Source organism: Eublepharis macularius, chromosome 11, assembly GCF_028583425.1.
Source record: "Eublepharis macularius isolate TG4126 chromosome 11, MPM_Emac_v1.0, whole genome shotgun sequence".
In the NCBI taxonomy this organism is placed as follows: domain Eukaryota; kingdom Metazoa; phylum Chordata; class Lepidosauria; order Squamata; family Eublepharidae; genus Eublepharis; species Eublepharis macularius.
In genome coordinates, this window is record NC_072800.1 from 85,501,311 (window position 1) to 85,522,964 (window position 21,654).

The following is a 21,654-nucleotide window of genomic DNA, read 5'->3' on the forward strand; positions in this document are numbered from 1 at the left end:
AGTATCGATACCCTTCTCTCGTTTCCATTAGACTATGACTTGCAATGTGATCGGGTGGGAGGCGGAAGTTTTCTACGTGTGATCCGCACCTAATTTGTTTTATTCTCAGGTGCCCTGCAAGGACAGGAAAGTGAATCTTATCAGCTTTGCCAAAAGGCAAGGCACACAAGCAACAGATGGGAACTGTATCCAGGTTCTCTGTGTTCTCTGTTCAGCAACAGGGACAAATTTCAAATCATTCACTAAGAAACCTTAAATTATTAGCCCAGAATAAGGCAAGCCAACAGGTAAATATTTGCTTATTTTGTGTGACAAACAGGCCACTATTATCATTGTTTGCTTGGAAGTCCCAATGGATTGTAAGGCACTTACTTGCCAGTAAGTATACGTAGGACTTTGGTCTTAAATTGGTTTGGAAAAGTCAAACTGATGAAGAATGTGGACTTTTTCTTTCTTTTTCTTTTCTTTTTTTGTGAGAACTGGAATGATGGAAGAGAATACAAACTCCCATTGCACAGGATTATGTATGAATTATATGTACCATCAGGGCTTTGTTTTCTGGGAAAAGAGGTGGTGGAACTCAGTGGTGGAACTCAGGAGGACTGCACAATGATGTCACTGTGGGTCAGATGGAACAAGGGGGGAGTTTTCAAAAGTTCAAATCACCCTTGGCACAAATGGTCACATGGTTGGTGGCCCCGCCCCCTGATTTAGATTGCCCTCTGGGCAATCTAAACTCCCCTCTGTCTGGAGATCAGGGGGCGGGGCCACCAGCCATGTGACCATTTTCGCCGAGGGTCATTTAAACTTTAAAAAACTCCCCCCTTGTTCGAGCTGACCCAAAGTGACATCATTGCGCGGTCCCAAGTTCCACCGCTGAGTTCCACCACCTCTTTTCCCAGAAAAAAAGCCCTGAATATAAGTAATATTAAAATAGATCAGTCACTAAGCTAAATAGTTAAGTTGCATGCTAACATGCTGAACATAGATTGAATAGAATGTTGAATATAAAATATAAAACGTAAAGTATCTTAAGTGTGTATGGGGGCGGAGAGGGAAACATGTAATTTCATTATTCTTTTTTATTTTTTTAGAAATTTTTAAAGAATTTTTTCTTGGGTTTCATTCAGTTATTGTACTTCTGTTTTTATTAGTTTATCCGTTCCTTTTTACTTTATAAGATGCCTCTAGTAGGTCTCTGGGGAGGGGGATGGCATATAATTTGTCCAAATGAATCAATAAGTTATTATTAGTAAAGACATCTGGTAGGCAAGTTTAAGCTGTGGGGACGTGCCTCCGTCTTCATATTTAGGAGCTGATAACCAAGGAAGAAAAGTAATGGATGAATGACTGCCATTTCTTCGTCCACTGCCCCTTCCCTCCCCTTGCTCTCATCTCTTCCTCTCCCCATCCTTCTCCTTCTCCTAGCCCACTGCTGCCACCAGGCAGTGCGCTGGCAGTTATGGCTGCTTCCCCTATGCGTCTAGTATTGGTGATGTCCCAGCTAGCCAATGGGCAGGTTGGAGAATCTCTCCTCTCCACTTCCTCTGACACCAGAAGGACTACGGTATTTTGGACACACTGGAAACAGCAGTGTGAGGACTACATTTCCCAGAATTCATTGAGGTATGCTGGCTTGGAAGCACTGGAAAGAATAGAATCATAGGGTGGAAGGGATCTCTAGTGTCATCTAGTCTCTCCCATTACATCCTTTGCAGGGCGCTGCGCTCTGCAGATAAACTACTCCTGGTGGTCCCCGGCCCAAGGGACATCCGTCTGACCTCCACCAGGGTCAGGGCTTTTTCTGTCCTGGCCCCAGCCTGGTGGAACACTCTCCCGCTGGAGATCTGGGCCCTGATGGACCTATTACTGTTCTGCAGAGCCTGTGAAATGGAGATGTTCCGCCGGGCCTTTGGTTGAGGACCAGCGGGTGTCCCCCCTTATTCCATCTAAGATCACCACCTCCTCTATGACTGCCCTCGGCTATGCGTTCTGCCCACAGCTATGACCTATGCAGGTCTTTTATCAGTATCTAAAGTAGCCTATGTATAATGACACCTGGAGTATTTTAGTGTAAGTTTTAAGTGTGTTTCAAAAGTTACTATTAATTTATTGTGTCTTATTGATGATGTGAGCTGCCCTGAGCCCATTTGTGGGGCGGGCAGGATATAAGTCAAAATAAATAAATAAATAAATAAATAAATGGTCCAACTCCCTGCACAAGCTGTGTACAGTGTATACTTGTTTTTTTTAAAAAAATGCATGCATTGCACATTCTAATGTTACATCCAATACGTACACAGCTGAACATGTGGGCCGTTTCCACACAGCTTACCTTATTCTGCAAAATAGCAAAATCTTGTGCGAAATCTCACGAGAAGACGCTGTTATCGCATCTTCTCGCGCGATAACAGCGTCTTCTCGCGAGATTTCATGCAAGATTTCGCTATTTTGCAGAATAAGGTAAGCCGTGTGGTTAGATTTGCCAGGCCACCAGGAGGAGCTTCGAGGTCAGGGGTATGAGGGAGCATGGCATTGTGTATGCTGTGATGTCACTTCTGAGAAAAACCTGGAAGTGATGTAGGGCAGCTCTAGGAATTGCTAGAAACTCTATGGTAAAACCATAGCATATCTGGCAATTCCTAAAGCTACCCTACATCATTTCTGGGTTTTCCCCAGAAGTTGTGGCACACATGATTCTGATTTTTTTTCTCCTTCTGCCAGTCAGAGTGGCCGTGGGCAATGAGTGCTGCCAGCAGGAGGCCCCTAACTACGGTGGCAGCTCTGCATGTGATACAAGCCCTACATTTATCCCAACACTGATTCCTGGTTTCATTTGTAGATTGAATGCACATTGATATTTTCTTAAATAGATGTATTAGCAGGATGTCCATAGTAACACGAGAACAGGGCTTACTCCTGAGGTACCATGGAGGTGGAGGAGGAGAGATATTTTTTCCTGCCCATTTATGCCATGGGTGTCCTCCAGTCTGGCTGGCAATACTGAGCCACCAGCCATCCCCAACAGTGTGGCCAGTTGCCACCATCAACACTGTAAGTTAGAGAAGTGGTCAAATTTGAGGAGGAAGAGGACAGGGAGGGAGAAATGTAAAGAACAAAAATGAATCAACTTAAAAAAGAAATATTACGCACGCAATCTTTGTATACCTCTATTATGCGTTGCAAAAAAATGGGAAATGCTAAATAGTCAAATTATATCATCACTTAGCTTTCTTCGGGATGGGGGGGAAATCATGAAGATTCTCCGTTCCCAGTAGTGTTTTCGAGGGATTATACAGAAGGATGCTAAATCAGAGATGCAGCAGGTACACACCTTTTTGTGTGTGTGCTTTAACCACACACACACTGTCGCTTTCCCAGAGACACACACACGCACATGCCCAGCATGGTGTAGACCCCTTTCCTTTGAATCTTCTCTGCCCCAGATGCCCCATGCTGGCCGGCATTGCTTGCTTTGGGGTTTGCTGTGTATTGGAGGGTGGGGCAGGGTAGAACAGTTAACATCAAATGGAGGCTGATTTATCATTTTAATCAAAAATGGATTATGGCATAATAAATCTTAATGAAGCATTTTTCTTAGGGGTGAGGAGCGATGGAGGGTCAAGCCACATATCATAGCCAGCAGACTTTCTCGTGTCTAAAAACCAGATGGAAGAAGGACGGCTTAGATTTCACTCTGCCATGTCCAGCTTCCCTATATTTTTATAAAGAACAGCATATACAGTTGTGGGACATTCCTATGTAACTGTATACCTTTTTTTGTTTGTCACAACTCTTTTTGGTTTTTTGCTTTTGGGATTGGTTGTCAGGTAGTAGTTAAGCTGTCATTCCATCTCCAATCTGGGCGTGATAATACGTACCTACCTTGCAAGATTGTTTTAAGGATTACAGAGACAATGGATGTGAAATAATTTAAATCCTCAAAATTAATATATACATGCTAAGGATATACATATAAGATTATACTTTTAATTCTCAAATAAGGAGCCCCGTGGTGCAGAGTGGTAAGCGGCAGTACTGCAGCCCAAGCTCTGCTCAAGAGTCACGAGTTCGATCCTGGCAGAAGCTGGGTTCAGGTAGCTGGCTCAAAGTTGACTCAGCCTCCATCCTTCCAAGATCGGTAAAATGAGTACCCAGTTTCCTGGAGGTAAAGTGTAGATGACGGGGGAAGGCAATGGCAAACCACCCAGTAACAAAAAGTCTGCCAAGAAAACATCGTGGTGCGACGTCCCCCCATGGGTCAGTAATGACTCGGTGCTTGCACAGGGGGCTACCTTTACCTTTCTAATTCTCAAATGGAAATTTGGAGGGATCTCTCTGTCAGTTATTAACTCTGATAAACAGGTGTGCAATACAGATTTGGGGAAGAAATTTATATATTGGTAAATAATCCAGTCAGAGTGTTTCCAAATTGACTGATGAGTATTATTTATGCATTTATTTAAAACATTTATATGCTGCCTCGTCAGACCCCTGCTTGAGGGAGCTCAGCAAATAAAACAAGGTGAAATCAAATATTCAAACCATTAAAAACCCAGCCAATAAAAACCCAGAATTTTAAAAGATCCTTTTAATAGTCCACAGGGTAGAAGCAGATTGTAAAAACAACAGAAAAGATCAAACTCCTAGTTAAAAGACTGGATAAAAATAAAAAATTGAAAAAGACAACAGCAGCCCATACACGGGCTTTCTCTGTGGTGGCCCCTACCCTGTGGAACGGCCTGCCTGAGGAGGTCAGAAGAGCCTCCGCTCTCCTGGCTTTCTACAAACTGATGCAAAACCAAATTATTCAAAAAGGCTTTTGTATTATAGGGAGGGGTCTCAGAAGCTCCGCTAATGAGTTAGGGACCATAGACTTCGCCCATAGACTTTACCACTATGTTGCCTTACATACTATCTATTGCTTTAAATATGTGCTCCTATAACACAGGTGAGCCTGATCTCGTCAGATCTCAGAAGCTAATCAGGGTTAGCCTTGGTTAATAACTGGATAGGAGACCTCCAATGAAGACCAGGGTTGCAGAGGCAGGCAATGGCAAACCACCTCTGTTAGTCTCTTGCCATGGAAACCCCAACAGGGGTTGCCATAAGTCAGCTATGACTTGAGGGCACTCTCCACCACCGCCATGTCAGCCCTAGAATGGCTTGTGCTCCATTTCAGCATTTCTTCAACTCTGTATCGGATTCTTGCTAATGCCATGTCTTTGTAAACTTGTGTTTATTTACCCTACGGCATTGTTTATGAAATTGTCTTTGATACTGAGTGTACTACTGTCACACTGTGTAATCCGCTTTGAGTCTCAGTGAGACAGGCAGACCATGAACAAACAAACAAACAAACAAACAAACAAACAAACAAACAAACAAACAAACAAACAAACAAACAAACAAACAAACAAACAAGAAAGTAGGGTAGGCTCCAAGTGAGCCTTAAGGGGAAAGGTAAAGGGCATCCCACAGGCAAGATGACACCAATTAACATCTCTGTTTCTAGTTGTCATTTAGCTCACCTTTGAAGGTTGGGGAAATGCTGTAGGGTGGCCGACCTCTGATCTCCAGACAACAGAGAGGGTACACTCTATAGCACTATGATCCTTCTCGTCTCCAACTCCATTGTCCCCAGACTCTCCCCGCAAATCTTCAGGAATTTCCCAGCCTGAGTTTGAGAAGCCCAGGGCACAGACAGTAGAACTGATGGGCTAGATAGTACTGGAGGAGGCAGTCTTTTGGGTACCCTGGCCCCAAACCATTTACATCCTTAAAGGTAAGAATCAGCACTTTGAATTATGTTCAGAAACAGGCGAGCAGCCGGTGCAGATCACAAGTATGATACAACTTCCTCCTGACAATAGCCTGGCTTCCACAGTTTGGACCAGCTGGTGTTTCTGATCTGTTTTCTAAGGCAACTTGACACAGAGCACATGGCAGCAATCTAATCTGGATAGCCCAGGTAAGACAGATCTCCTCAGATCTTGGAAGCTAAGCAGGGTCGGCCTTGGTTAGTAACTGGATGGGAGACCTCCGAATAAGACGAGGATCGCAGAGGCAGGCAATGGCAAACCACCTCTGTTAGTCTCTGGCCTTGGAAATCCTGGCAGGGGTCTCTGTAAGTCACGTGATGGCACTTTCCACCACCTATCTGGAGTATAAGCAGGGCTTTTTTTCAGCTGGAATGTGGTGGAACGGAGTTCCAGAACCTCTTGAAAATGGGCACATGGCTGGTGGCCCCGCCCCCTGATCTCCACAGCACGGAGGGCAATCTAAACTCCCCTCGGTCTGGAGATCAGGGGGCGGGGCCACCAGCCATGTGACCATTTTCACCGAGGGCAACCCACTGAGTTCCACCACCTCTTTTCCCAGAAAAAAAAGCCCTGAGTATAAGCCTAACTATATGTTATGTGATCCTCATGTCTTCCTTGGGTCAGCACGATCAGATGTGAATTGCAACGTAGAACAACTAAAGTACAAAACAGCAAAACAAAACAAATTAAAATTTTAACAAATCTGAAAACAATTAGCAGCAGTATAAAAATGGCTAACGAAAACAGCAATCTAATTGCATTTTTAATTGAAGCAATGTATTAAAATTAAATCGAGGACATTAAAGGCTCCTGCATAATCAACAGAAACGGAAGCAAATAAAACCCACCATCAGTTAAAAAAGAAGGAAGGAAGACAGAATAAGAACCAAGACAGGGAAAGAATATATCAGTCTGTGACATGAACCGTGGCTCCTGTTTGTGATTTTGTTTTGTCTGGGACTGTACCTGCTAAGTACAAAGTGGGGAGGGGCAGACATTTTGTTTCTACACACTGGCAGGCAGGCAGGCATCACTGAGGGGGATAAGGAGAGAGACATAGACAGAGAGAGAGTGATGAATTTGCCCTCCTATGTTAATAGGCAGTGCTGTTGCTGGGCCAATGTCTTGCTTCTTCCTCTGAATGGCGGATGAGGGACGGGATGGGGAGGAATAGCGGCAAACGGGTTATTTTGTAGAAAAAGAGCTGGAGGAAGTCATTAGCATAACTCATTCGCATAACTCATTCGCATATGCCACGCCCCTTGACATCACTGGAAGTGTGTCATTAGCATGACTAATTTGCATATGCCACACACCCCAACATCACCTATCCTGGCTGTTTTGGATGCAATCCTGGCCATTCAGGGCCAAAATTGGGCCCAAAATGGCAAAAAGGCCTTCGAAGACAAGGAACATGTTTTCTGCCTGGCCGAAAAGGGGCCCAAAACGGTCAGGATCGGGCCACTGCTGAGTAAGAGAGTGATCCACCACCTGTCAGAGGCCCGATCCGGGCCATTTTGGCCCCAATCCAGGCTGAAACAGGCCCAAAATGGCCGAGGGTCAGGTGGGCGTGGCCACCTGACATGTGACCTCTTTGGGGAACTGCTGGAACTGCGTTCCTGCACGTTCTCCCTCAAAATGAACCCTGGTAGCAAATGCTACACCCCACCACCACCTCTAATAGCACCTGCATGCCATTTTTCTCTCAGAAATCTTTGCATACTCATGGAAAGTTACGCGCAAGAGAGATTTAGGGGCAAACAAACTGAGATATGAGGGTTCAGAGATGAAGTCTCTCAATTATATTTTCTAGCTCTGGAAATGTAAAAAAAAAATCCTGCTATCAGGCAGGGCATGTGGATATAACTCCCAGGATCAAGGGATGGAGATAGGATTGCCAGCCTCCAGGTGGTACAACTCCCAAACCAACTCTTTCCCGGAGCAAAAAACAATGATACTCAATACATAAAATGAGCTAATATATTTTTAGGTAAAGTGCCAGAGTGCAAGAAAGTGCTCTAGTATCAATCAATATACTCTAAATAACATTTCTACAATTCATCCAAAATACTCATCTAATAACAATAGTCATACAATAAATAATTACAAAAATATACATTTACTAGACATTCCTTCATTCATAAACTGTGAGAACAATCCAACTGGTGAAGAAATCCACAATCCATATTGGAGAAACTCTCATTTACAACAGGTAAGCCACCGCAGTTTGGGCTCATAATGACTCCTCATTCAATGTGAATGTCCAATGATGATATATTCAAAGATTCTCAGGCATGCAGTTTAACAGCTTGAAGATCCAAAGCAGGGCTTTTTTTCTGGGAAAAGAGGTGGTGGAATTCAGTGGGTTGCCCTCGGAGAAAATGGTCACATGGCTGGTGGCCCCGCCCCCTGATATCCAGACCGAGGGGAGTTGAGATTGTCCTCCGCGCCATGGTGCAGAGGGCGATCTCAACTCCCCTCTGTCTGGAGATCAGGGGGCGGGGCCACCAGCCATGTGACCATTTTCAAGAGGTTCCGGAACTCCGTTCCACCGCGTTCCAGCTGAAAAAAAGCCCTGATCCAAAGTAATAAACATCCGGTGCCAACGGCTACAAAAGCCAAAGGCTACAAAATCCCTAATAACAATAGTCATACAATAAATAATTACAAAAATATCCATTTACATGACATTCCTTCATTCATAAACTATGAGAACAATCCAACTGCTGAAGCACAATCCGTATTGTTGGCCGGTTAGCCTCCAGGTGGTGGCTGGAGATCTCCCGGAATTACAACATCTCCAGGCCATAGAGATCAGTTCCGCTGGAGAAAATGGCTGCTTAGGAGGGTGAAATCTATGGTATTATACCCTACTGAGGTCCCTCCCCTCCCCAAACCAGGTCTCCTCCACCCCCAAAATCTCCAGGAATTTCCCAACCTGGAGTTGGCAACTCTAGATGAAGACCAGAATGAAATGGGAAATGGGGCATAGCTCAGTGATCTTTAGGGATGGGGGGATGGGGTTCAGTGCAAAAAACTAAACTGTACAGTGAAAAACAAAAATAAAGGCAGGGATTTCTGGCAATTGCCTTGGAAGCAAAAAACTGGCTGTGCATTCTCCCCCTGGATATTTAGCAAGGCCAGTCAAGAACTTTGGGTCCTTTACAAGTCCAAGATTCTGTTGTTATGAAGCTTAGTTTCTTGTTCCTGAGAAGGTGGGCCTAAACTCATACTGCCACCACCTCCAAATTAATTTTTCGTTTGTAAAAAAATAAGGAACATTGAACAATAAACATAATTGCAAGAGAACTCCAGGTGCCATTGGGAAAAATTTAAAATATTTAATTATGAAGCATAACCATGTTTGTTTAGCACATTTTTCATAAAAACGAGCAAAGCTCGTTACCTAACCCAGAAATGCAAAGGCAGAGTCTGCAAATAGTAATATGAGAGATGAAGACAGAGTGGATATGGGGAATGGGAAGGCAGAGAAAGAAAATGACATCTCCTAGTGCCTGCCATTAAATTTAGGAATGAACTTGGTTTAATAGGGGCTATGTAGTGGAAGAAAAACGCACCCCCCGGGAAACTTCTCTTCCAAAAGAATCTAATTAAGAAGAATATTTTGTGAAAAATAGAGCAAAAAGTGGATCGTGCCATTAAAACATACGATACTAAATAACATTTATAACTGAAATAAGTTCCACAGCAGGATCAATAATGGACAGTTCAGAATCTCAGATAAGAGACTGAAATGGTTTCTGGACCACAGTTCATCTTTGCCATGTCCTGGGACTCCCAGGATGGTCGATCCCGTTCCCGTCATGGTACCAGCCCCAGGGGCACTGGCTGGATGCAGCTTTCTTGAGAAAGAGCATTTCTGTTTGAACAGACCATTTAGGACTTTACTGCTTCTTTTCCCTACATGTCTAGATAAGGTTGCCACCCTCCAGGTGGTAGAAGTACAAGATAACACTGTGCTAAGGATTTATGAAATACAACACAAAGTTTAATTGTAACAGTGCTTGAATGTCTAACACATAAACATAAATGTATAGGCAGATATATGACCACAAACAAAATGATACAGACTATACAGAAGATATTCTCTTCACAATATCAATCTTCAATTCTTGTGCGGATAAAAACACGACCTACTAGGGTTGCCAGCTCCAAGTTTGAACATTCCTGGAGATCTCGAGGGTGAAACCTGGAGAAACCTGGAGAAAGGGGGGTTTGGGGAGGGAAAGGACCTTGGCATGGCATAATTCCATAGAGTCCACCCCCCAAAGTAGCCATTTTCTCCAGGTGAACTGATGTCTGTGGCCTGGAGACCAGTTGTAATTCCGGGAGATCTCCAGCCACTACCTGGAGGCTGGCAACCCTACGACCTACGCACATCCGGTATTGCCATGTGTTTCAATCCCTTCATCAGAGTCGTATTTCACAAGTTGCCTGCACACTGCAAACCTACGACTTCTGAGCCTGCTTGTAAATTATTCAGAGCTGATTGGCGGCTTCTCTCTTTCTTCTCTCCAGGTGGTGGCTGGAGCTCTCTCAGAATTACAACTGATCTCCAGGTGACAGAGATCAGTTCTCCTGGAGAAAATGGCTGCCTTGGAAGGTAGACTCTAAGGCATGATAGCCAGTTGAAGTCCCTCCCCTCCCCAAACCCTGCCCTTTCCAGGCTCCACCCCCCAAATCTCCAGGAATTTCCCAACCAGGAGCTGGCAATCCTATGGCTAGACCAGGTCTTGGATCCCTCAAAACAGTCCCTATGTTTCCAGTAGGCAGTTACCTGCTCATTGCTGTGATCAGGGCTTTTTTTCTGGGAAAAGAGGGGGTGGAACTCAGGGGTGGAACTCAGGACCGCACAATGACATCACTTTGGGTCAGCTGGAAAAAGGGTTTGTTTTTTTTAAGTTTAAATCGCCCTTGGTGAAAATGGTCACATGGCCGGTGGCCCCACCCCCTGATCTCCAGACAGAGGGGAGTTTAGATTGCTCCAGTGGCGCAGAGAGCAAGCTAAACTCTCCTCTGTCTGGAGATCAGGGGGCGGGGCCACCAGCCATGTGACCATTTTCAAGAGGTGATGGAACTCCGTTTCACCACGTTCCCACTGAAAAAAAGCCCTGGCTGTGATCTTCATTCTCATTCCTTAACTCTGTTTGCCACTATCACTCAACAGTGTGGTGTCGTGGTTAGAATATCAGACTAGGATCTGGGGAGCCCCCGTTTGAATCCCCATTCTGCCATGGGAACTTGCTGCGTGACCTGGGGCCGGTCACACAGCCTAACCTACCTCACAGGGGTGTTGTGAAGGAAAAGATGGAGGAAAAGAGGCCATATACGCTGCTTTGGGTGCCCTCATTATAGAGAAAGGCAGGGTATAAATGAAGCCAACCAATAAATTTGATAGGCAGTTCGCTTTGTATCTGACCTAGTGGGCATTTTACCTACTGTTTCTTGGAATTGTTGTTCACACATTCATGGCTTTTGGACCACAGCACAAAAACAGGGCTGGTCCATCATTTTATCCAGTTCACCAGCTAATATTTTATAGCCCAGAACAGAACATTCGTATTATTTTGTGTTACCCCGAACAACATGTTTGTTTTGGGCGTGGACGTGGAATCTGTTCACTCAGGGCCAAACTACAAGTGATGAATGACACAGGTTGGACACTTGTCAGCTTCCCTCAAGTTTTGATGGGAAATGTAGGCAGCTTGGCGGAATGTTGGACAAGTGACAGTTGAAAAGTCCATTGGACAGCAGTCAGAGAGCCAAGCTGCGAGACCAGGATGCCTACATTTCCCATTAAAACTTGAGGGAAGTTGACAAGTGTCCAACCTGTGTCAGGTGTCACTTGTAGCTTGGCCTTCAGTCAGCTGTGAGTCACCACCAGTGGGGTCCTCTCCATGTGTTTGTCTATCTTTCTTCAGCCGCACCTAACAAAGAACAGCATTGTATATATTTTCAAAAAATTCATCTACAGGTGTTTGCAGATGTTTTTCAGCTTTTGGTTAGGATTGCTAAGAATTCACCAGCTGTGAGTGAAAGATTTTTCATCAAAAATGTTTATTGATGTATTGATGTGCTTAATTCATCTTTTTCTACACTAGGCAGCTGCTGCATGGACCCGTTCTTTGTATAAAAATTCCTTTGACAATCCTACACAGCTTTCGGGTCTCCTTGCTAACATGTTATCCATTGTGGCTGCATTTCTTTTTTACATCTTACAATGAGCAAGCTTTCAGTCTCTCGCCTTATAACTTCCATTTCTGGTCTCTGGCTGTAGGTACTTGTGCTGCACAAGAAAGTTCCCAGATTCCTACCCCGAAGATCATAAGAAAAATTAAATTTTCCTCTTACAATACTGACAGTGCAATCATGAACAGAGTTATATCTTTATTTATTTATTTGTCATTTATAGTCCACCTTTCTCGTTGAGACTTAAGGCGGATTACACAGTATGAGATTAGTACTATCATTATCAAGTGCATTTCAATACAGTATCAAGGTCATTTCCATAAACAATGCCATAGGGTAAATAGATACAAGTTTAAAAGACATAGTATTAGCAAGAATCCAATACAGAGTAGAAAAAATACTGAAGCAGAACATAATCAATTCTAGAACTAACTTTAGACAACATGGAGCACTGGTGGTACACAAGAGTACATATTTAAAGCAGCAGATAATATGTAAGGCAATATAGTGATGAAGTCTATGGTCCCTAACTCATTAGTGAAGCATCTGAGACCCCATCTCTACAATACAACCCTCCCATTTGAGTAAAAAGCCTTTTTGAATAGTTTGATTTTGCATTGTTTACAAAAAGCCAGGAGAGTAGGTGCTCTTCTGACTTCCTCAGGCAGGTCATTCCACAGGATAGGGGCCACCACAGAGAAAGCCCATGTACAGGCTACTGCTGACTTCACCCATGTGCAGCCTAGCACCTGCAGGAGAGAGGGAGGTGGTCCCATAGGTATGCCGAACCAAAACCCGGTTCGGTGCGTTCTTACGAACGCTGGTTCATTGGCCACGGAGGCTCACGAACTGCCGGATCGCAAACGGATGATTAGGCGGTCCGTGAGTTTTTTGCATTCGTAATGCGGTTCGTGCCCATGTCTAGCTATTACATACAAAGTTCTTCATGGTTTTGGTTCGGCATACCTATGAGACCGCCTCCCTCTCTATGTTCCTCCACGGCAGCTTCGCTCATCTGAACAGGGTCTCCTGCAGGTGCCACGCTGCACACGGGTGAAGTCAGATGGTTGGGTAACAGTATTCAGGACCCTGATCCCAGTGGCAGACCTACACTATGGGGATCCTGAAGGTTGAACTGTTATGGGGGCCCCTTCTCAACCGGCAACAACAGGGCAACACACAACAAGGTCCAACGGTCCAACATCTGCCAAGGATCCAGCTGCCAAAATGTAGGTTATGAATAGATTCTGGCGAGCTCAACGAGCCATACAACTAGGGGTTTGGGTGCTGCAAGCCCCCGAGAAAATTTTGAAATTTGATCAATTACAGGGACATTTTGAGGCTGTATGAAACGGGTATTAGAGCATGTTCCACGGTCAATATTAAGCACTTCAACCCATAGGCTTATAGGGTTGCCAGCCTCCAGGTGGTAGCTGGAGCTCTCCCAGAATTACAACTGATCTCCAGCCGACAGAGATCAGTTCCCCTGGAGTTCCCCTGCCTGCTTTGGAGTGTAGAGTCTATGGCATTATACCCTGCTGAGGCCCCTGACCGCCCAAACCCCGCCCTCCCCAGGCTCCACCCCCCAAATCTCCAGGAATTTCCCTACTTGGAGCTGGTAACCCTATTGGCTTATGGTTCCGTCACTAAAATAGCCTTATTTTAATAACAAACACTTTAAAATCTCCATCAATTTTGTTGAAAATTTCACTCATTAAAAAAAGGGGGCCCCTGAAGCTTACGCTACATTTGTTTCGTAGTAGATCTGCCCCTGCCTTATCCACATATTTCTTGAGGGCACAGGAACTTATGAGAGTCTCAAAGAACTCCTTGGGAAAATCACAGGAGATATGATTTCACCAGCTTGGCTACAAACCCTCTGGCGAAACATGTGGGGAGGAGCTGTTTTCCACCGTATCCTGCTAAAGGCAAGATGAGGAATTATCAAAAGTATTCCTCAGGTAGGTGTGAGACGCTGTTAAGACCTCCTCTGGTAGCTGTTGTGTAGTGGCTCTGATTAAACACTGGGGCAAACTCCAGTGTCAACAGAGGCCTGTCTGGGGTTTGGCTGTTTATAGCTGTTCTTCGGCTGCTCCAAGTGTGAAATTTTTCAGGCCCTTCCAACGTTTCTTAGAAGGGTCTGTTTTGTTTGCGCCTTTTCCCTCAAGCAGTCCAAAAGGCCCGAGTTTCTTCCTTCACCAAGGAAACAGACTCTCCTATGTTTAAATAGCATAAGGATGCAAATCTCACCCACCCCACTCCCTGTAGGCATTGTTATATAAATACTGATTTTAAAATACTCCAGTTTTCCAAAGATTTAGAGCAATTGCAATGACAATGTTGGAAAGGGGGTCATGAAAACATATGGTGTTCTGCACTGCCTGAGGTCTTTATATAAAGGAAATTTAGACATATAGAAAGATCCGAAAACAGTACATCCTCCTTTTCATATTAAAAAATTTGGAAGCACACGATACATGACCAGTTAATCTCATCCTTGATTAAATTCTTGGATCGTCTATAAAGGAAGCATTAAAAAAATTCAATATGCATTTTGAAGTGCACCACTTCCTTATATTCCTGCCCTGATGGTATCTTTGTTTGTGTACTTATTTCTTGTATATTCATTTATATCCCACCTTTTTGGCTATCATCATGAAGCTCTAGGCGGGTTACATAGGATCCCGGGGAGATTTCCGATCCAGACATTAAGCAAACCCATGCCTACCATATCTTCAGCTGGGGAGGTGTTCTGGCTCAGTGCAGAGAAAGAACCTCCGCTTGGCATGCAGAAGGTCCCAGGTTCAATCCTGAGCATCTCCAGTTAAAAGGACCAAGCAGGAGGTCATGTGAAAGATCTCTATAGAACACCCTGGAGAGCCACTACCAGTCTGAGCAGACAATACTGACCTTGTATTGTCGAAGGCTTTCACGGCCGGAGAACGATGGTTGTTGTGGATTTTCCAGGCTGTATAGCTGTGGTCTTGGCATTGTAGTTCCGGGCGTTTCGCCAGCAGCTGTGACTGGCATCTTCAGAGGTGTAGCACCAAAAGAGAGAGATCTTTCTCAGTGTCAAGCACCGAAAGACAGAGATCTTTTGGTGCTACACCTCTGAAGATGCCAGTCACAGCTGTTGGCAAAACATCAGGAACTACAATGCCAAGACCACAGCTATACAGCCCAGAAAATCCACAACAACCAATACTGACCTTGATTGGCCAATGGTTTGACTTGGTATATGGCAGCTTCATGCGTGTTCATGTGCATCCTATCCAATTGTTCACTGCTGTACCCTTTACAGCATATTCCACAGATTATGGCCAGCCCCACCCACCATATTGTATCACTTTTTTTGTGTTGTGCTGCAAATTCCCCAAATTAAACTGGAGACCAAGGGGCGCCTGCCTCTGTGCATGCTACTATTCTCTGCATCCAAATCCTGCCAGAAGTTCAAACCCATCCCTCATTGGTAGTAGTCCTCTAGCCCTTCTTCCTAAGGAACCACAAATTCTATTTTGGGTTGGGGTTTTTTTAGCCACAACACAGAATTTTTCCGGTTCACCCCCAAGGTAACGTGTTGCGACCCCTGTATGTCTAATTGTATTTTCTGCATCTATCAATCTAAATGATTGCATGTGTTTGATGTAATTTCCATTATTATTATTAATTTATCTATAATTCACCTTTCTCACTGATATCCAAGGTGGATTACACTGTACATGTGAACAGTTAACAATGGAAAAGCAATATTTTGAATGCAGAACTGAGATCAGAGCCACAATTACAGTTCTAGACTTCTCTGATAGGAGAAGCAGTTTTTGTATCTTAGCACCACAAGCCAGAATGCCTTATACAAAGTCTACCCATTTACTTTAAATATGTGCTCTTAAGTGCTACTCTCACGTCAGCCCTAGAATTGCTCATGTTCTGTTTCAGCATTTCTTCAACTCTGTATTGGATTCTTGCTAATGCCATGTCATTGTAAACTTGTGTTTATTTACCCTATGGCATGGTTTATGGAAATGTCCTTGATACTGACTGTGCTAATCTCACACTCTGTAATCCGCCTTGAGTCTCAGTGAGAAAGATGGACTATAAATGACATAAATAAATAATATATAAATTGAAGAGGCAACAAGTTTGAAAGTATGGCGTAGGAAATTCCAGGAGTTTACTATTATGAATAAAAATGTAGACATGTCTAAGAAGAAATGCAGCCCTCCCTCAAATTAACAGAAATTCCTGGAATGTTAAGTGGAGTTAAAGTAATTTTTTTTTTTGCAATTGAGACCTATATTTTTATAATAATATTAGTACATAATACCGAGATTTGGCAGTCAATGTATTATGATTTATGGGGTTGAATCCAAGGTGCAATGTAGGGCAAGATCCATGGGTTGCAAATTGGGAAGGGAAGACAAAAAGTCCCTTAATCTTCTTTCCCTCCCCTCCCTGTGTTTCTTTCCTTATGGCAAACTTTGGATCATAATATCTAGATTGCAAATTCTAGATTGCAAGGGACTGTCTTCTTATATCCTGTTTAGTACCAGGCACATCAGCTATACAACAACATCAACCATACTATGTACAAGTTAGATTTAGACAGCATACTATGCCAGAGCAAGAAAACTGGTACTCTTCCTGCCACGAAGTGGCTAAAGAATGTAGGAACAGATGGATGCAGAACACCAGGAAAACATTCTATCCAATTTGATCACTGGATTCAGAGTTCCTGATTAACTCTATGTGGGTCGCCGCATAATACAAAAGCAGCCTGAATCTCCGCTTTCCAAACAGACCGATTCGTAACTCAGCAATAGTAGAAGAACCAAAAATGATCACATCAGCGACGGGTGTACAGAAGGCCCTTCCAGAAGACCTAAAGCAGCACTTGCTATTATAAGCATTAAAGTCACGCCAGCCACAAGTCTTGTGGGATAGAGGAAAATGTTCCTGTGGGAGAACAGTCTTATGCTGGGAAGTCTGGAGGTGAGATTTTAGAAAAATACATAGTGGAAGGCAGTTTCAGGTAGGTAACCATGACGGTCTGCAGTAGAACAGCAGGATTTGAGTCCAGTGGCACCTTAGAGACCAAACAGATTTTCAGGGTATAAGCTCTTGAGTGTCAAAGCTCCCTCCTTCAGACAGAGGAGAGGAAGGTGTGCATTTTGTTAGGAGTACAAAGTCGGGTTTCCAGGTCCCCCTACCCCTGGGTGGGAGGTTGGAGGACCGGCAGCTACCTTTTGATGCCCTTTTCGCGTACAGGGCTTTTTTTCAGGGGGAATGCGGTGGAACAGAGTTCCGGCACCTCTTGAAAGTACACGGCAATAGTGCTTGAAAATAATATTATTTCAAAGAAACCCATGTGTTTCCTCATTTTGAGAGTTCCGCCACCGCTTTTCCCGGAAAAAAAAACCCTGCTCACGTACATGTGAAGCACACGTGCACTCCCGATCCACTCAATGACATCACTTCTGGGAAGTGACATCATCGCTCAGGCCACATGCCGCCCTGGAAGCACTCCGAATCGGGCCTGATTTGGTCCAATTTGGGCCTGAATCAGCCTGCTGTGGAGTGTGGGAACGTGCTGCGCCGCCTGGGAGCACACCCCAGGAGGCGCATTCCCTCTGCTGGCCAGATAAGTGGGGGCGAGGGGTGGAGGGTGGGAGCGGAGAATCCTCCGCCCCCAACGGGGGACTGGCAAACCTAGTACTAAACCTCCGAAGAGGGGATAGAATGGAAAGAGAAAATAAACAACAAAACTAAAGGAAGGGGAAAAGGGTACATTGAAAAGGAGGAAAATATCATGGTTTAAGATGGCCCAAGTGGGGGAAGGATCTTATTTATTTCATTGCAGTGATGGGACAGCCACTAGCCAATGGGTGCTTCCATGTTTGGGCTTTGGAAAGCCATAGCCAAATCCAGACCTAGGCAGTTTTTTTGTTTCTCTGTGCTGCCATAACTGAGGGAATGTGGACCTGCATTGGAACCTGGAGCCAGAAGTACTGCAGAACAAAGGTTGGTGAAGCAAGATCAGAAGACCTTTAGTATTTATGTTAAGCCAGGCCAATCCAATCCAGAGACTCCACACTGCCTGCCAATCACAAGGGCTGATGCAGAGAGGCCGGAAGATGGTCTTGGAGCCTAAGCATTCACTGTCCCAGGTATCGAGGCCCAAAACACAATATTGGTGAATTCTTGATCCCCAATCCCTTTGAAATGTAAGCATCCAAAAGCAGCTGCCGGAGAAGGGGGACTAGAGATTTGTTAAAACTCTTCCATTTCTTGTTTCTCTAATCAAAACTGCCCCTCTTGGTGGTAAGGGAAAAGAGCACACACAATACCAGGTGTCTGTATCCCTATCAAGGCTGAAACACCCTGGGATGGTTGGAGGTCAGAGAGTTACACCCCCTAATACTGCATCCCCAAGCCATGTGGCTGATGCTCAACAGAAACCTTTCAAAAACAGAATCCAACAGGAAGCTGCTGAATTGGAATTCATATGTAAATTTGACTCAGTCAGGCTTGGATTGAATAGGGACTATGAATGGTTATCTCATTATCAGAAGTAACTGATTTCATCTACTCCCCCCTCCCCTCACCACCTATATATCTCTGGCCAGTTTCTCCATGCATCTGACAAAGAGAGCTGTGGTTCTCGAAAGCTTATGCTACAGTAAAGTTGGTTAGTCTTAAAGGTGAACTCTTTTCTATTCTCCCAAGCCATGTGGCTCTCGCACACATTCTGTGAGGTTAAATGATGCATCAGAGAATCTGATCACAGATCTCTGATATCCTGTCTAGTTGAGCTGTCACGAATAGTGAAATCCTAAGCAGCGTTACTCCGGTAACTGGGACTAACTCTGTTTAGGATTTCACTGTAAATCTCAGCCTCAAGATCCCACAAGATCCCTGGTTCAGTCCTTGAGTCATGTAATGACCATGGCAGCAGTCCCAGGTATTGAAATCTGCCCTTAATCAGTCTGGATTGTTGTTAGCCTTCCAGAGTAACTTATTGGCATCTGTGTGAGACAGGATGCTGGTCTCAATGGACCACTAGTTGGATCCAGCAGAGTTCTCCTTATGTCCCCAAATCCCTCAGTTATGTTCTGCTCTCCTCTCCAATATCACGCACACCTGATATGCCCACTGTAATGCACACAATATTGCGTGCACCAAGCAGACCTTCTTGGCTGTATCGCTCCCTGAGGCCAGTTTAAACAGCAAACACCCATCAAGAAATTTTTCCATGACAATCCTATCTCTTAGTTTCATGTGAGTAGTCTTGTTGGTCTACAGCAAAAGAGCAAGATTCGAGTCCAATAGCCCCTTAAAGACCAAGATTTTCAGGGTATAAGCTTTCGAGAGTCAAGCTCCCTTTGGCAGATATCTGACATAACTGAGTAAGAGAACTGACAAAGAGAGCTGTGGTTCTCGAAAGCTTATGCTACAATAAAGTTGGTTAGTCTTAAAGGTGCTACTGGACTCTTTTTGATTTAACTGAGTAAGGGAATTTGAATTTTGGAAGGTTATACCCTGAAAGCTTAACTGAGGCTATTGTACTTTGGTCACATTATGAGAAGACAAAATTCTCTGGAAAAATCAATAATGCTAGGAAAAGTGGAAGGCAGGAGGAAAAGAGGAAGACCTACAACAAGATGGCTTGACTCAGTCAAAGATGTGACGTCCTCCAGTTTGCAGGATCTGAGCAAGTCTGTTAATGATGGGATGTTTTGTAGGTCTTTCATTCATTGGGTCACCATAGGTTAGAGATGACTTGACAGCACATAGCACACACACACACACACCGAAAATCTGGTTGGTCTTTAAGGCACAACGGGACTGGAAGCTTGCTCAACCCCATAGCTGCAAAACTCCCTTTGCCTAGACTTTCTTCAGTATCTCAATTTGATTATTTTCTGAAAGTACTGTACAAGTTCTGTGAGCTGGTATTCCGAGCTAGAATGAAGAAAAGGACAGCTTTGATTCAGTTTTGGACAGTTTGCTTCGAGCGTGTTTTCATCGTGACGGCTATTATCGCCGCAGAGTCCTTGGCAGAGAATGAGACAGAAACCAATCTGAGGGTCAAAGTACACATTTCATGCAAATGTGCATAATGAAGTTGTTGTTTTTTTTAAAAAAAACAAAACGAAATGAAAAGCTGCCCTGGGAAGGAATGATTTAGAGTGAAGGAGAGATGGGAGGTGGGGAGGTGTGTCCCTGCCAGCCATTTCCTGCTCAAAATTGCCCTCCCCAGGTGCTTTACCTCCTGTTGTGTTCCAGTTGTATGTTTAGCAGAATAAACGTGCATCTGGAACCAGCTGGAGAGAGAAGCAGCTTTAGTGGGCAATTGTGGAAGGAAAAATGGCTGGTGGGAAAGGGTTAAGCACCCCCCCCCCCACACACACACAAAACTGCCCCCTTAAGGCTGCTTGTCAGTTTATTAAAAAGTTCAGGTGCCAATGCTTGCATGTTGCATGCAACCTGTGTTTTAATTAATTTCCCCCAGCACTTCCAAATTGCAGCTTAAGTGCATTGAAAATGTCATTTCCCCACGGGATTGCTAGATCCTCTGCAACAACTGGGTTAATTTCCAATGCTTTCAAAAGGCCAGTTGTACAAATGCGGGCTCTGCGGCCACCCCAAGGTCAAAGACAGTGACGTCCTAAGCAGTTACTCCAGTCCAAGACCACTGATTTTAGTGGGCTTAGCCTGGAGTAACTGTTTAGGATTGCTGCGAGCGCGCCTTCTCCAAAGCGCGCGGGACGCGCCTTCCCACGGCCACTAGCCAGGCAACACCCGTGCAAACCACCTCCCGCTTAACACAACGGCGCAGGGCGCACGTTAAGAACGTCCCGCAAGTCTCGGGCGCAGGAGCCCTCGGAAGCCGCCTTCCAACCACGACCGGGCGGATCCTTTTGCTCTCCCCCCTCCCCGCCTCTGGGAGCACGAAGTCTCCAGCGGTTTCCCCAAAACAGTTACGAAGCGCACCAACCACTAGTGTGAACACAACCAACGGACCGGCAACTTTAGGGTTGCCAACCTCCAGGGGAGGACCGGAGGTCTCCTGGAATTGCACCCGATCTTCAGCCATTCCCCTGCCCCCCAGATCAGATTCCCCGGAGGAAATGAGCAAGATTCGGGTCCAGTAGAGCCCTAAAGACAAACTAGATCTCCAGGGTCTGAGCTTTGGAGAGTCAAAGGTCCCAAGGGGCTACTTCGGAGGGTACGGCATTATACCCTGCGGAGGTCCCTCCGCTACGCTGCCCGCCCCAGCAGCACCTCTAAGACCAACAACGTTTGTGGTAGGATTGGAGTTTACCTGAGCCGTGACTCTCGAAAGCTCATACCCTACCACAAATTTTGTTAAGTCTTAGAGGTGCTACTGGACTCTACTGCTGCAGACGGACCAACAAAGCTACCCATCTTGATCACCTCGCCCCCCCCCCCATCTCAAGGAATTTCTCCTCCCGGAATTGGCAGCCAGCGTACCCTAAGCGGCCAGAGCCGGCTCGCTTCTGCGCAAAGCGCTGGGAAGGCGCGCAGAAGAGCGCTCGGCGCAAGACAGCTCCGCTCCGCGCGCTCGCCCTCTGGCGCCCGCTCCCTCCCGGCCCGGCCCCCT